This window comes from Augochlora pura, chromosome 11 (genome assembly GCF_028453695.1).
Source record: "Augochlora pura isolate Apur16 chromosome 11, APUR_v2.2.1, whole genome shotgun sequence".
NCBI lineage: Eukaryota > Metazoa > Arthropoda > Insecta > Hymenoptera > Halictidae > Augochlora > Augochlora pura.
The window spans coordinates 19,365,034-19,381,028 of NC_135782.1; the positions used below are offsets into that span (position 1 = coordinate 19,365,034).

Genomic DNA, 15,995 nt, shown 5'->3' on the forward strand with positions numbered 1-15,995 from the left:
GCGGGGGCACGCGCGGTCTTACAGCCTTGAAACAGGAAACCCGCAAGTCCTCTGGATCTTTGGGACCCCCGACACGCTGCCAATGTCGGAAATACAATAGTTGCGCTCCTGAAACATTTGAGACCTTTCGAAACAGCGATCAGGAACGCTCAAAGACTCTCGATATCCTTGGCATCCCTAAATCCCTTAAAACGACCGACGATGCAGTAAACCCCGAGATTCGCAAATACGCTCCGCGTTAAGTAGTACTACAATACAGAAAATGTTGGCACAGGGTAGTCAATTTATATTTGAGTCGATCGATGTCTTTTACAAATTTCTTCTCTCTTTCAGTCTTAATCTTCCGCGCGCTGACGCAGCGAATATTCCGCATGGAAATGCGTCCATTCTAGGCGGTATCTTCGCGGTACATGCGCTATACATTTTCCTTTGCTTACGCTGAAATTCGTGTAATATGCAGCGCCGCGAGTGCGAGCTTGTTAACCGTCGTTTTCACCGTGTTGCCCCAGCCCTGCGTTTCCGCTCTTTGCCCTTTCGCGCAACTATCGGAGTATCCGCGGAGGAGTATTAATTAAAAAGATAGCGTATCGCCTTCCGCCGCTACACTCCGCGTCGTTTTCCACGAAAATGATTTCTGAGACGAGCAATGTACCGTGGAAACCTCGAGGATTCGTAGCGTGCTGCGGTCGAAGTCGAATTAACAGCAAAGCACGCATTGTTGCGCAGACCTCGTCGATCGTTCTAGTGCACTCGGGTTGCAGATGTTCCGTCGGAAGCCGACGTTACGTTCAAAAGCGGGAAGCACCCTGGCTGTGCGAGCGAAACTTCTGTGGGAAAGATCCGAAGCGCGGCTCGGCTTGTTTCAAGCGATCTAAAACACCGTCGGTTGTTTCAATGGCGTCGAAGATCTCGCACAAGAAATACATCGTAACTAACTAGATACGGAACAACTGGAACACTTGCCCAAGGGGCTGGCTTTGTCCGACGTTTTCGTTCAATTGTTGTACGCTTTAAATACCGAGTTAGCTGTTCGCAAAATTTATAACGAGAAAATGACGACAGATAAAACGATTCGCTGTACGCAATAAAACCGAAAGGCATTGAGAGACAACCCTTAAAACAGCGACAAACTCTGTTGAGGAAAGACTTTCCTCTGTGGAGGAAAGCTTCGAACTGATCACCGATCGATTGTACGCTGATTTGCTCAGGTATCTTGATCGAAGCTGTTTCGATATCGAGGCTATCCCGCGATCGACGATTATTCAGGAAACCGTGGAAGATGCAGCGCGCGGTGCGCGCACGCCCGCATCCAGCTGCGGAATATAATTTAATTCGATTCAATTCCGTCGCGTCGGTGAAAATGCACTCCGACTCTGATTAAGAGCGAAGCTAATCCGGCCGCTTTTCTCGCGGGGACGTGATGTAATTTACACCGACGCGCGTGCACGTTCGAGCATAAATTACTGCGTGTGTTCGCAGCCGTTAGGTCGGCTGCAGGGGAATAAGAGCTTGCGTAAGCTCAGACGCATTAAAGTAAGAGCAGTAAGAGCAGGATCGCGAAGCTGCCGGGTGCTGCCGTCGCACACTCTGAACTGGAGAATCCCGTTTTTCCGGCTGGAGCGATTCGCTTTGGTCACTTCAAAATTTAAGGTTACATAGTATAGCATGGTCCCGGAGCTCGGGGCTGACCACCGGTGCTGTGCAGGGGTCGAACTTTTTTGACTTTGAATAATTTATTTTGAACCCTCGCATAGGATTAACCTAAGATAAAGTAGAATAATCTTTTGGATTTGGAAACGCGGATATCGACCATGGAAAATGCAAAATCCCAAGAAATCCATTTCAGCCGCGACGAACGGGTTCGCAGCCGAACACGCGCGTCGAGGAAACCGTTTGCTTCCGGTTTAGCACGGCGCGGCGTTCCGGGCAACAAGCCCCGAGCCCGGACCTGGTTTAACCGCGACAACCTCCTACGGGTCGGTAATACGTCCGAGCGTCGACCTTTCTACGGTTAAACAACCGTGGAAGGACGCATCGTTGAACAAACGCTGATACTTCATAGCCGGCGAGCTCGGTTTTATAGTCGGTTAACTTTTAATTCGGCACTTCGGCTACGCGAGCATAATGGCGCACGTGCGCGTCTATCCTCTCGTCCTCCGCTTCTTGCTCGCCTCGCGGGACCATCTTCCCAATGGCGTCATCGAGCCGACATTAATACCTCGGGGACCTGCCCGACGCGGTCGACGTTTCATTCGGCTGGCTTCGCTAGACACCCTGAACCCCCCCAAATAACACAATCGTCTGTTAAAGGCTTTCCACGCGTGATAGGTTCGATCGTAAACGTTCTATATAAAACTGTTCGCTCTTTACATTAATTAGAACGAAATCGGTGCAGTTGATCGACTGATCTACAGTTTGCTAGTTGACCAAGTAAGCTGAAATGCCTCGGTGATCCGGAAGGTACGGGATAATTTACGACGGTATCGGCGTCGCGCTATGGGGTCCCGTCATAGATGATAACCCAGCACACTTCGACATTTGAGGAACGTTTATGTATTTTCAAACACGCGATTACTCCCGTTGTAAATGCACAAAACCCTTGGTCTAATTATACATATAGGTTGACTAGCATCCGTTCGTTGCCTTTGACTATGTTTGACCCCGTTCGATTTCGTTCTATGGCATTTGAATCGGTTTGCCGGGCTCTCTGCACCTCCCACACGGCAGGATTCATAGCCATTGCATCGTGGTACCAAATTGTCGTTTAGACGGTGCTGGAAAAGGAGCAGCGTCCGCTTAATAATTCTATGGGAGGGTGAAAAGCATCGGAATCGGAATCGGAATCGGGATCAGCCATCGCCGTTAGGTAGCAGGCTCAGAATCGGCTGTCGGGTGGTAGCAGGGTGCCCGCGCCCGGCCGATATCGTATCGCGTAAACCGAGCTTAAAGGTGACGCGTGTGTCTGCCTGCGGGGTACCTAACTACCCCCGTCGGCGTTCACCAGCGGCACCTCCCCGTCCCATTCCGGCCACGATTCGAGCTTCGAGCTTCGAGCACAGGGAGCACAGGGAGCACAGGGAGCAAAGGGAGCACAGGCGGCACAGGGAGCCGAGGGGGTGCGCGTGGGGTTTGTGAGGGCTGCGGGGGCGGACAGGGGTCGGGAAGAGGGTGGATGAACCCTCCCGATCAATGCAGCAGCCCTGACGCTCGACGATCCCGACAGGGGATCCGCTATCCGACCACCGTGTGCCGCGCCACGCCGCGCCGTGGAGAGACAAAGACCAGGGGCGGCGGGGGTGGAGCCGTGAGGGAGACGAAAGGGAGAGCAAGGGGACCGCTCGCCGGAACGAAAGGGAAACAAAGAGAGAAACACTCGCGTTAACACGTGCATGCACACGCGTTTACGAGGTGATGCGTGAGTGCATCGTCTACATATTGCCCGGCCCTCTCTCCCTCTCTTCCTACCCCTACCCTTCCCCTCTCTCTCTCTCTCTCTCTCTCTCTCTCTTGCTCTGTATCTCCACTGGCTGCAACCCCTCGTAGAATCGCGCGGCATGCTGTGTGTTCCCTCTGTATCGATGCTCCGAGAACGACCAAGGAAAAATGATCGGATCGGCGAAATTTGTTTATTTAACGGCGCACCCTCCCCTTCGTCAGGATAATATTTTTTCTGTAGCTTTTTTGCCGGTGCAGGCAATTGGGCGGAATTTCTTCCGGGCAAATAAAAATACGCGCAACACGGTCGGCGATCCCCTCCGGTTTGGTCACCGAGCGGAGCGAATTTCTTCGGGGGCTGTGCAACAATTGCAAAATAAGAAAACCAACCCCTTGCTCCGTAGCATCCCGTCAGACTTATCCCGAAGATGTAGGCACAGGGAATCCACTTTGTACAAATATTATTTACTTTCGAATCGAAATACAATTGCACGCGATAAATGTGAATTTCCTCTCTCGGTGAAGCGACGGTCAAAGTAGCTGCGAAATAAATCATACTTCAAAGGGTTAAGAAAGCACCGATGGCACATCGGAAGAGAAATTGTCGGCTGTCGATTGGAGCAGAGTTTCGCATCGTTTGCTCCGGGACAGGAGTGATAGACGAAGCGGTTGTTAGCGATACGGAGACCGTCGAAGAAAATTGTTCTACGGAAATAAGGGGAAAAGTGTACCGTAAATTGGGTCGGAGGATCCGGGACCGGATGTTAGGGTCGGGATGTCGTAACAAGGGCTGATTCGTAAGGGTTGATTTTACAGGTGTAGAAACGGTTCGATCAACTCTTGTTAATAATGTTTTCCCAGCAAAAGCTACAATGGTTGTCAAGAGGGAAGCCTCAGCTTTCCAACGAACCAAACGGAAGTGATCTGCGATTTTTTTAGCCGATTTATCGCAGATTATATGACCACATCCATTTTGGACGCGCCAATGGGGTGGCTACGTCAGGCTCAGAAATCACTCTATCTTTGAGCTGCTGTAATTTTGTTCAGAATAATCGCACGGGGGTCAGCCTAGGCTCATTTTAAAGGGGGAAGTCTGCTCTTTCAGAGTACCAAAGCTATCTAAATCGTTTCCATTTTTTCATTCGGAACCAGGCTTGCAAACTTCGGCCTCATAATTGCTCAAATTCCGGCATCCGTGAGGAGTTGTAATAAAATACTACTAAAATAAAATAATAGAAATACATAGAAAAGTACCAGGAGGTTCACAGAAAATATTTGAGAGATATGAAAATGCGAGAAAATATTGCGATAGCCTTTTAAATCAATTTATCGTTATAATAACGGTATTTCGGCAGATATCGGTACATATACATATATGTATTTCGGTAGAAGCAGAGAGCAGCGTTTAGGCCGATAGCCAAACGCGAAACAGCGGCGGCGACGACAGGATCCTCGTGGCATCGGTCAGCCCTAGAAAATCGATTGGCCGGCGCGCGCGGACAAGTTTTCGGAAAAGCGATTCTAACCAAACACAGCTGCGCGTCCCCGTTTCATCAATCTCAAATTGAATACGGCCGGCGTCGCGCGGATCAAAAAACTGCAATCGGACGCGACTGTTTGACAACGTTCCCCATTGTCCGCCGGTCTGGCGACGCCGATATTCGGCAGCCGGTGATAACAGGTTGCCGAGCGTCGCGCGCGCGTCGGATCCCGTGCTCGGCCGATCGAAATTTATAATCCCGGGACTAGGAGGACGCGGAACCTACGTTACGGAATGTTGAGCAGGTCCAGGACAGTAGGCTACACAGTGGGCCTATATCGATCGCCCGCTCCCTAGTTTCCATGGTCTCCGTCTCCATGGGGTTGCTGCACCCGCGGCTCCCGTTGTCCCGTCTCCCGTCTCCCATGTCCCGTGTCCCGTGTCCCCACCGGAATTACCGGCAGCTTCCGCGTAGCAGCGATCGCACCGAATCTTGGATCGGTCATTTTCCGAGCCCCGATCAAAGACGACGCACGTAATACATAGATAACCCTTTGCACTCGAGAGGCGACTCTGTGGTGCCATTAAAAACAGTTGATCGGGTTTCGAAATGATTTTACAATCCACATACGGTTGTCCTGTAGCTTCAGCGCTTCGTTCTCGAGAGAATCTTGGACTCGGCGAGCTTGATCGCGAGCTCTATTATCACGGCAAATTTCGATCAATTATCAGGAGATAACGAGTAGGCGCAATCTGCGGTTTCCATCGTGATTTTTGCGGCTGTTGTAAAGGTCGTCGCAAGGTCGCGAGCTGGATCGATAAACCAGTATCGGTATCTATTGCGCAACAACTTAGGGAAGCACCTGGTCGACAATATTTAAACAATATCGCTTCTGTAGAACCGGTTGCATGCCATTGTTCGTCTCGATCGCGCGCAATTCGATATACTAACGCGATGATTAATAGCAGTGGAAACAAGCAGGACATTATTTACTCGGCGCGTTCATTAAGCTGTATGCAAGCGCGTCGTCAACGCGCGTAATTGATAAACAGCGTAAGTCAATTGATAAAACCGAGTAAACGCGTGGAGATCGAACGAAATAATGTTGACGGGAATTCGGGATACATACTTGGCTCGCTCGCTCGCTCGCTCGCTCGCTCGTTCCTTCGCAGTCGCAACTCCATCGAATCGCGCGCAGGAATGGTAGACGCGATGAATTCGGCTCGGGCAGAGCCAACGGTGAAAGTGGTTGTTCGCTGGCGAAGCGATCGGCCGACGCGTTCGCAATTAAAAAACCCGGCCGAGAACAAAACCCTGGCCGGCAACAATGGCCGCCTCTGTCCGCGCAGCGGACGAACAAAAGTGCCGTTGATCGGCACCAAAACGGCCTCGCCACTGCGCGATGCGATGCGATGCGGTGCGATGCGATGCGGTGCGATGCGGTGCGGTGCGGTGCGGCCTGTTCTCGACAAATATCGGAAAGTTGGACGACTTCTAATTGCTCGGTAATATCGCCGATCGATCGGAGCAACCCTGAATCGTATTTAAGAAGAATTCGACAGCGTTCGTCGGGTTGCAATTAAGCAGAACTCACGGCAAACCAGAAAATTGTTCGACTCGATTTCTCGATTCGATTGCGAAACGCGGATCGTCGCGAACGCGCGAGGATGCGACCTCTCCCCTCCGGAGAGCGGGTCCGATAGAGCAGATTTATCGGCGCCGAAAGCGGACCGAAAGTTTTATCATCGGCCGGCCGCCCGGCGGGCCGTGCCAAGAATCCGAGCAGCGATGACGCCGCGCTAAGAATAAATCGCGCGCGCGCGCGGACTAATGACCCTGATCGAGCACGCTGGCGCGGTGCGGTGCGGTGCGGTGCGGCGAGGGGACGCCGATGGATCGCGAAATCGAGCGGATCGGTTAATTGCCGCGTAATCGCCGCGAGGATACAGCCGGAGAAAAGGCTCCGCCGAGGAGCCTTCTCGGGCTACGATATTTGCATCCGGTAATTGGAAGGATACCATTATCCGAAGGATAGACTATCCCGCAGGAGCGAGAGGCCCAGCCTTCCGAGAACCCCTTCCCAAGACGTCTTTCCGGAGCAAACCGGTGATAAACGGACTACACACTTTTATGCAAAATCAAAATTACGTGCGTCAATCGCAACTAGTGGAGAACAAGTAGCAAGATCATTCTTCCGTTACCCGTGTTTATGGGTTAAAAATAGAGCATTGAGGTTTTTAGCTGTTTTCAATCTTTACGCCGAATTAGAAATACTCGACGACGATCGAGAATCGCGCGTAAATAACTCGTTTATTAATTGGTTAATTCGCCAATCGATTCGATCGTCCGTCTGGTTCGTCTGTGCGTGAAAATCTGCTTGGTCCGATGACGTGTGTTCGCCGAACGAAAAACGAAGAACGGAGTCGTCCGGTTATGGCACAAAATTTCAACGAATCGCAACAATATCGATAAACCGTATCCTTGCCGGGGCGGTGGAGTCGGGGGGTCGGGGGGTCGGGGGGTCGGGGGGAGAAGGATATTCCCCCGCGGTTGGTATTGAAAACATGGGAAAACAACACGTTCATCGGCCGATAAATACGTGTCCTCCATACCTGACCACCCGGTAATTTATAGTCGCTTATGCGAGGTCGAAATTAATTATCGACTCCCTTCCCGGCTCGAACTTACCAATTCATTTGGTGTGCGCGCGCGTAACTAATTTAAAGCCGCGATTATTAATGGTCCAGCGAAGCACAATGTAATATTAATAACATTGATTCGAGCAGCGCTACCGGCCCGGCGCGACGAGGAATTATTTGAAAACAAAACTCGGAAAGAGCCGTCTCTCCTGCCGCTAGAAAGATCCGAGCGCGGAATGAATTGGGGTTTGCGATCGACGATTTCATGCTCGGATAACAATTTTCTACCACACGCTTCCGGTATTACGAATTCATTGTGATGGGGGAGGGAGGGAGGGAGTTGGGGAGAACGGAACGCAGTCGTAAGGAGGTTTCGAACGGAAAAGCAAAGGTCGCGCGGAGAACGGAACGGAACGGAAAACAAGCCGTACACCCCCATAGAAATTGGATCAAACTCGAGATTAATTATATAAATTTGCGAGACGAAGGAACTCCGCAAAAATCCGCGCGTCGCTTTGCATTTAACGAGGAACTCGTTACGCGTGCGTCCAACGGGCAGGCGTGGGTGAGCTGGGCCAGTATGAATGAACTAGAAGCGATCGAAGAGCGCAGCCGGAGCTTGAGAGTCGGCGACTGAAGTGCAATTATTCAAACAGTTTTATACGGGGGCATTTCGAGGAGTTTTAGTTGAATAGTTTCAACTTCAGGGGCCATTATAATTGCACTTTCTTGGCAATTACTGTTTTACATTTAATAATGCGCCGCCGTTGGGATCCCCGGGAACTTTTCCGAACATCGGGGAGGCGTTGGGCGAGGGGCAGGGGCCGCCGCGAAGCACGATGCCCTCCATCAAGAATATCCACAATATTATTCATCGAATTACGCGATAGCAGAGATCGTATAGAAACACTTCCGGCCAATTTACGAAGCGGTCAAGGCTGCTGGCGCGGCGCGGCGCGGCGCGGCGTCGCGTAATCGCCGCTGAAATGTTCCCACAACCGCGAGCGCGATCATTTACCATACAATCTAATAACGAACATCGGCAAGCAACTGCGATAGTAATAAATAATGAACGCATGAAAGTGAACGGTAATAATAGTCGCCGGATTTGCAAGTGTAATCCGACTGTATTTACCGAGCCGCTCGCGATCCGTTTCACGGGAAAAGATATCGCCGCGACGAAAGCATTATCGGAAATTAGATCGTCAATTTACATTTGTAATTCCATTGCAATTGAAAAGAACTGTTCCCGGCCACTGTTTCGTTAACCGCGAAATGCGTCGGGCAACTCCATCCGCGATATTAAGGCGAAAGACTGACACCTAGCGCGTAACGCGTAATTAGCACCGAGCGAAGCAGTTGCGCTCTAATCCAGTCCTGTTTTTGTGTTTCTCGGGCTTAATTTTCGGCATCCCGTTTTCCTTCCTTCCTTCCGTGATCGGGCGCGGAATTGGGTGTTTGATAAACGTCGCCGAAACGCGGCAGGTTTTCCCTGAATTGCATCGGGGGTGAGCAACGTCGGCTGCTGAAACATTCTTAGTATTCATTAACGACGCGAGCGAGGGTTTCTCCGAGGGTCCGAGGTCCGCTTTGTTCGCCCGGAGGGTTTCGGACACATAAGAGCGGCGTTTGTACGTCAGAATAACGGATGACTCTGCTCGGTAATCCGTTCGGGCTCGACCCTGCCAGCCGATGACAAGGCAATGCCAGGAAGACCCGTCGGGGGGCGGAGAGAGAGAGAGAGAGAGAGAGAGGGAGGGAGGGGCGAAGAACGAGCTCTCACGGGTCATTGGTTTTCGCGAGAGCTGGCCTAACGCGCGGATTATTGTTGCGCACGTGTCGTTTCACGAACAAATTGCCTTCTAACGAATCTGTTCGGCTCGGCTGAACAGCGGAGCTTCCACCGTTCGTTGCGAACTTGGTGCAACGAGAATTTGCCAGCCTCTGGTTGCACACGGACGTTGTCTTCTTGCTGGAATATTTATCGCTTCCATTTTGTGCGCTCCAGAAAATTACGTTTGCAAACACGGTTTGCAGCAACGTTGCGTTACCGAGGACTTCTATAGAGAATAATCCTCTTTCGGTTCGACGATCATCTCACCGACACAAATTGCATCCAGCAACGTCTTCCAAGCGCAAACAATTCTGCCGTCGATTAGAAATCGGGCCAGCCGGCGTATTCGCGAGGAGTTGCAGCCTCCTCGAGCGCTCCTCTTATCCCAGAAATATAACAGGACGTTCGCGAAGCGTTACGTGTCCGCTTTGTATCGGCCCCGTTGCCGTTGCCATTGCCGTTGCCATTGCCGTTGCCGTTGCCGTTCCCGCCGTGCCATGGACAATCGCGCTCGTTTTCGGGCCCGGTCGACGAATCAATTAACCCGGATTCAACTGGTGTAACGATTCCGCAACGATGCCCGGAGATTTATCGCGTCCTCGAGCGACCCGCAATTTTTCATTATTGATACATCGTCGTTCGGCCAGCGACAGAGTACAGGATGTTCCTTCGTCGGACAGGCCGCGAGCCCGTAGGATAGATTTCGGGATCCCGAGCGCCGTGTTGCTCCTTTTTCCCGGCCAGCTCGCTGCCCCGGGCATTAATCACGAAACTTTTCAAGGTTGCGCTCGGATTTCTGGCAGTCGGAGCCCCGCCGGCCAGAGCAGTCTCGGAAACCTTACCGGAGGCTCTCCTTTTCTCTCCCTATCCACGGATCGCCTCCTATCCCTTTGTGTTCCACAGATTCTTCCACGTTTTCGGAGGAACGTATTCCTCTAACGCGTTTCATCTTCTGTTATTTTTAACACAGAAATATACAAATGTACAACTCGCGTGAGGTTTTTATTTAAATATCGTTAAAAGCGTAAAAGTATTCCGAGTCTATGATTCTTCGCACCACAGTGCAGGTAAATTGTTCTTCATTGTATCTTGGAAGTCGTGTATCATCGCGTCGCAGGCTAATTTCCGTGCGAATTGCGAGCAAAGAGCAGAGATTTCAGGAGGATCGCGGTCGTAAATCGTAAATCGTAAATCGTAAATCGTAAATCGGGGTTTCGAGTCCGCGCGAGGACAGGCCGTCGGCAGGCTTTCATCGAATATTAATTACCAAGCTCTCCAGCGTTCAGGCCCGATCTTTCTCTTCCGTCGTATTTTGGTCTTTTTTTTCGCGCAGCTTCCCAGCGATTCGAATCCAATCGAGCCGTGGAGAAACGCGGCCGTGGAAGAAGAAGCGGCCGTCGAGAATACGGAGAAGGGAATCCTGCATGAATAATTGATTTCCGGGCCGTGAATGAAAGCGAGGCGGGCTGGCTCTCCGGCTCCGGCTCCGGCTATGGCTCCGGCAATGGCTCCGTGTTTGCGCCGGTTATATAGCCGATCGCTGGAAGCTCGCCGGAATAAAGCTCGTAATAAATGCGAACGCCTTCGAGGGGCCAGCGAGAGACTGTTTTCCAGCTGAAATATCACGCCGAGATCGATCCGCACTGATTTCTAGCCGAGCCATTCGACGATTAATACGTTATGCCGTTGACGTCCATCGTTATAAATGGCCGGCAACATTGTAACCGGGCTTTCAATCTTCGCGAACACGCCAACCAATCCCACGGCCCGAATTATTAATTCTCTGGTAATTTAGTTCCTCTCGCGGAACAATCTCGTATCGGATCTGCTTCGGCGATCGTCTCTTTCGCTGCTCGACACTTTCATCTCTTTATGCGTTGCTCTACAGAGCGCTCGCACTTTTGTGCAATTCGGCAAACGCTATTCTCCCATCGCAGAGCCTCGAGGTTCAAGTGAACATACGTGAGAGACAAATTTAATTTCTTGCAATAATAATAGCCACGAGGAAACTCCTGGACTTCCGAGACACCCTCGATTGAAATCACCGAAACGACTTCCGCAGCGTAACCGGTAACCCGAGCTGAAAAATGGCCGCTGGAACGAGCAACCAGTCTCGCGTTAACACCCACGAAGGGCCGATTTCTCAATCCGACGTGTCCGCGTTTAATCGCGATATCATCCGCGGCCGAAGGCGTGACACATAAATCAGCCGACGAGCCGAATTCCACCCGGAAGGAAATATCAGGCCGAAGGTGGCAGGCCATGTTACCGGTTAAAAAATCGCCGGGATTCCAACGGGTCCGGGAACGCCGGGGAACGCCGATGCGGGAGGAGCAAAAAGAAGCAAGGGACAGAAGTAAAAGCGACGTGTACAAATGCAAGTAACGAAGGGGCGCGGCGGGAGGACCCTAAGGATCGGGCCAAGGATTCTCCCCTCTAGGCATTCCGAATGAAATATCGCGCTGCCTAGACGCTGCCGAACTGCTTCCCGGGGTGGGGATGCGAGAGGATCCATGGATCACATGGATCCCGTGGAAACGGATCGCGTCGCGTCGAGTCGCGTCGCGACTCGCCGGCCGGCCGGCCGGCCAATCGGCTGCCGACGCGCCGCTATGGAGGGAGACGGAACGGAGATCGGAGAAAGGTTAATAGGAATTCCGAGCATAGTCTCGGGATAGTTTCAATCGGACAAATTGAGGCAATCGATTTCCTATCATAGTCGATTGCGTCACGAAAATCCAGTCGGCGGATCTCGGCCGCCCCCGAGCGCTAATTACGATTTAATTTCCTTGATTATTCGAGAGCCGGTGATCCCGACCAATGCCGTGCGGAACACCTTCATTAATCCGGATTCTTCCTGTCCTGTTTCGGATCCACTTGCTTTATGCGCGGACACGGGTCAATCATCACCCAGTCGAGAGCTCCGATTGACTCGATCCGCCACACGATAATTCGTCTCTCAGCTTTTAGACAAAAATGAACGACTCCAGAAGAAGAGGAGATTTCTAATTTTTAATAATCGGCAATCGTTGTCGGTGTACAGAATTGTCGAATAGATATTTTCTTTGCTCCGATTTGCTGCGCGTAAAATAAGTAAGCGAAGCGTGCAGGAGTATGTTCCATTATCGTAATTGGATCCCTCTCACCTTTCGGTTCCATTACTCCGGAGATTCTCCGAGCGTTTGTACTCGAAGAAACGTATTTAAATGTTAAAGAACATTGCAATCTTAGCTGACGATTACGTCGCTCGTATCCTTGACGGTGCGTGTTGAACTTAGCGAGTGTTGCGACTCTATAATCGTATCGTTGGGGGCCGGTATAACGCGATTATAGAGCATAGCGGACGCGATACTGCTATGGTTTCGTTGGCTACCGTCTTGTTTCCGAGTCTGGGACTGATGCAAGACTGGTCGCCGTTGGCTGGCAGCATGGTGCGACCAGACTGCCGATGCGATTACGAAGAAATCGACGAAACGCGATTACACGGATGGATCGCCGTTGTTATATCACGCGAATCTGGCAGGCGAATCGCTCGATCGGTTCCAAGAATTTCTAAATGGTTTCGAAAAATCGCCGCCTTCCGCGAGGAGGAGCTTGGCCTCGTCGCCGCCGCCGCCGCTTAAAATTCCGCATAATTTCGTTGGCATACGGCGGATGCTAGGGGGACTCGCGCATCGGACACACTTTCTCCGCTTTCGTTCGAGCAACAGGTACGATATTGCGAACCGCGTGTGCAAGTAAGCGGAAGATGCGACGCACTGTAACGAACCGTTGCGGTCTTTCCGATAACGGAGAAAGTGTAACGCTGATAAGATTCCTGGGACACGCTTACCTCATTTAACGTCGTTTCGTTGTCTCTGCTGCTAAAGCCTGTTAACGCGGAAATATTCCAGAACGGGCCAGGTCGGGACCTTTCATCTGCAACAAAAAATTCGAAAAGTTCAATTATTCTGGAAGCATTGTGCTTTGGGAAAAATATAGGTATCTTGGACGCGTTTAAAAGAGGCCTAGCCGACAGGGATGATCAAAACTGTCTTTAGAGGTTCTTCTATGATTATTATATCGCGCGGTAACCGAATCGCCAGCAAGGGTGAGTTTATTTTTCCAATTTCGTATTTCATTCGAGGTGAAAAGCTGCGCAACGCTCGAAGAAACGGGGATGGAAACGGTCTCGCATCGAGGAAGCGGAACAAAATCTCTATTCGTTAACGTATAAATTGATTCCGGAGGAGTTCGCCGAGTCGGAGGAAAAACTTTGGTTGTTGCCTTCCGTCGAGGGGACGGAGTTGGCGAGTTCGCCGGCGAAACAGTACAGGTGAGGTTCGCGCTTGTAATCGACGGAACTTGGAACGGTCTCCGTCGAACTGATTATCGGCTCCGACAAGTTTCTATCTCTCCGAGATCGGCTCGAATAACGCGGAGACGAACGGAGAACGGAGAACGGAGAACGGAGAAGGGGAGAGAAAACTCGCGAACAAGGGTGGCGTGGATAACGAGATAAATCTTTAATGCGATTTGGCTCGAGCTGCGTGTAATTTAACGAGAGAGATACACGGAGAGCTGTGCACGGCCGAGGAATTAATTGGTATAGCCGGAACGAACCGGCGGGTAAACGAAACGAAACGGAATCGATCGGCCAAGAAACGAATTTATTTTCCGTCCGAACGCGTTATCTCGCCCCGCTTTCGACGCTTATGAGAATGCCACGGTGCGCGGACTCGTTCGATCGCGACAAATGTTTCCGCAACCGGGTTGCAAGCACGTGGAAAGGCGTCTCGCTTTACGAGAACAATGCGAGTTTATTGCGGCCGGTAACGAATTGTACAAGCGGGACAGGGGAAAGGAAATTCAACTCGATTTCGAGCAGGGGAAGGAGCATTCATTTATCGGACACTGGAAATGCGGGCGCTGGAAATGCATTAGGGGCATGTTCCTAAAGGTTCATAAAGGAACCGATCTGGATTCGCAAATTTTCTTCTTTCTTTTATTGTTTAATTAATTGCTGTTTTATTATACGAATTCTCGAGTTCCTCTCTGGTGAACTCGGACATCTTGGTGAGGAGGGTTTCGATCGGATCTAGACCGACCGGAATCGATCCGGGATTAGCTCGAGGAGCGTGCATTTCCTAGACGAACCTGTTGCTCCGGGCAATTAACAACGAAACGCGCGGCTCGGGCTAAAAAAACAGGGCGGAGCGTAGGAAATAATGAACGCGGTCCAGCCGGCGCGCGGCGCGGCGTTCGGTACACGGACGAGCTTTTATGAAATCCCGGTTCGTCGGCCGCGAGCCAAGCCGAGCCGAGCCGAGCTGAGCCGAGCCGAGCCGAGCCGAGTATAATAATCGGGATGAATAGGATGAGCACGCGCGGCGTTGGGGGGTCAGGAGGCAGGAGACAGGAGACAGGACAGCTCCAGACGGAGCGGAGGAAGAGGCTGAAACGCGGCGGAGACCTGACCGAAGGAGAGACAGTGAGCTTTGGACCACCGAGGAATTGCACCAGCTATCCCACCTGAAATTACAGATCGTTACCCGGGCTTTACGACGAAAATTAACATCCATTTCGTTAAACTGTACGGAACAGCCCGGCCCGCGACCCGCTAACGCGACACCGTCCAACCTAACAAATTTAAATATGCGATTACGAGCTCCGACGAATTCTGTTATTTCCGGCGAAGAGGTCGCGTTCTACGTGGGGATCACCAGCAATTTTAAGCGTCCGGGGTTTAACTTTCGGACACCGATCGCTGCGGCTCGCGAGAAAACTCCAAAAAAGAAAGGAGAAACGTATGGTTGTCAAAGAATCGTAGCTCGATAACGCGAAAATATTCAATAGAGGATTGATTAACCCCTGTCGCTTCAAATGAAAATATATCCTATTCTATTTTATCGATACTCGTGTTGGCTGATTGGACGATTTTCGCGGTCGTTCTCGATTGGCGTCTGCGAGAGGAGCACCGGATATGGGCGGCAATCGGGCGGGAGGATCGATCGGAAAGTAAAAGTGCATTTCCTCGGAAATTGGGCGCATTAAACGCAGCGGTTATCGATGAAAGGGATCTCTGGCTCGGTGGAGAAGAGTCATTAAAATCGGGCAAACTCGTTACGGACAGTGTTTCGGAGCAGACCCGCGCCAAGCTAATTGCCGTTTCGCGATATTAAAAGCGAAACGGTCCGGGACGAGGCGTTAATCCCGCTTGTACGTTCTCGAATAGTTGCTGGCGCGTCACGGTGCGACGATTAACTTTCAACGGCCTGGATCCCAGCGGAACACGCGACGGATCATGTCGCGAAACACCCGGGAAACGAAGGAACGAGTCACGAACTATAAAAACAGCGAGGGAGGGAAACGAAGGAGTGTAAAACCGATGCAACGAGCCCGTACACTTTGTACCGGCTCGCTCTCGCTCTCTCTCTCTCTCTCTTTCTCTCCTCTCTCCATCCCCCTCCCCAAGCGGTCCCGGTTGTCTGCCTACGTAGCGACACGTACGCGATCCAACACGCCGCGCCAAGAGCCCGCACACCGAGGCACGCGTGCACACAAGCTCGGCTCATCCGCGGCTGCGTGCGTGTGCAGCGTGCAACGTGCAGCGTGCAACGTGCAGCG

At 51.5% G+C, this 15,995-nt stretch overlaps 1 protein-coding gene across 6 annotated transcripts in view; it reads right to left on the reverse strand.

Moving 5' to 3' along the window:
• Positions 1 to 15,995, reverse strand: part of LOC144476781 (uncharacterized) — a 237,388-nt gene that overhangs the window by 164,988 nt on the left and 56,405 nt on the right. For all 6 annotated transcript variants that reach the window (XM_078194007.1, XM_078194004.1, XM_078194002.1 and 3 more), the window contains one exon: positions 13,222 to 13,307. The gene's annotated coding sequence lies outside the window, so the exon portion shown is untranslated. The remainder of the gene's footprint in view (positions 1 to 13,221; positions 13,308 to 15,995) is intronic.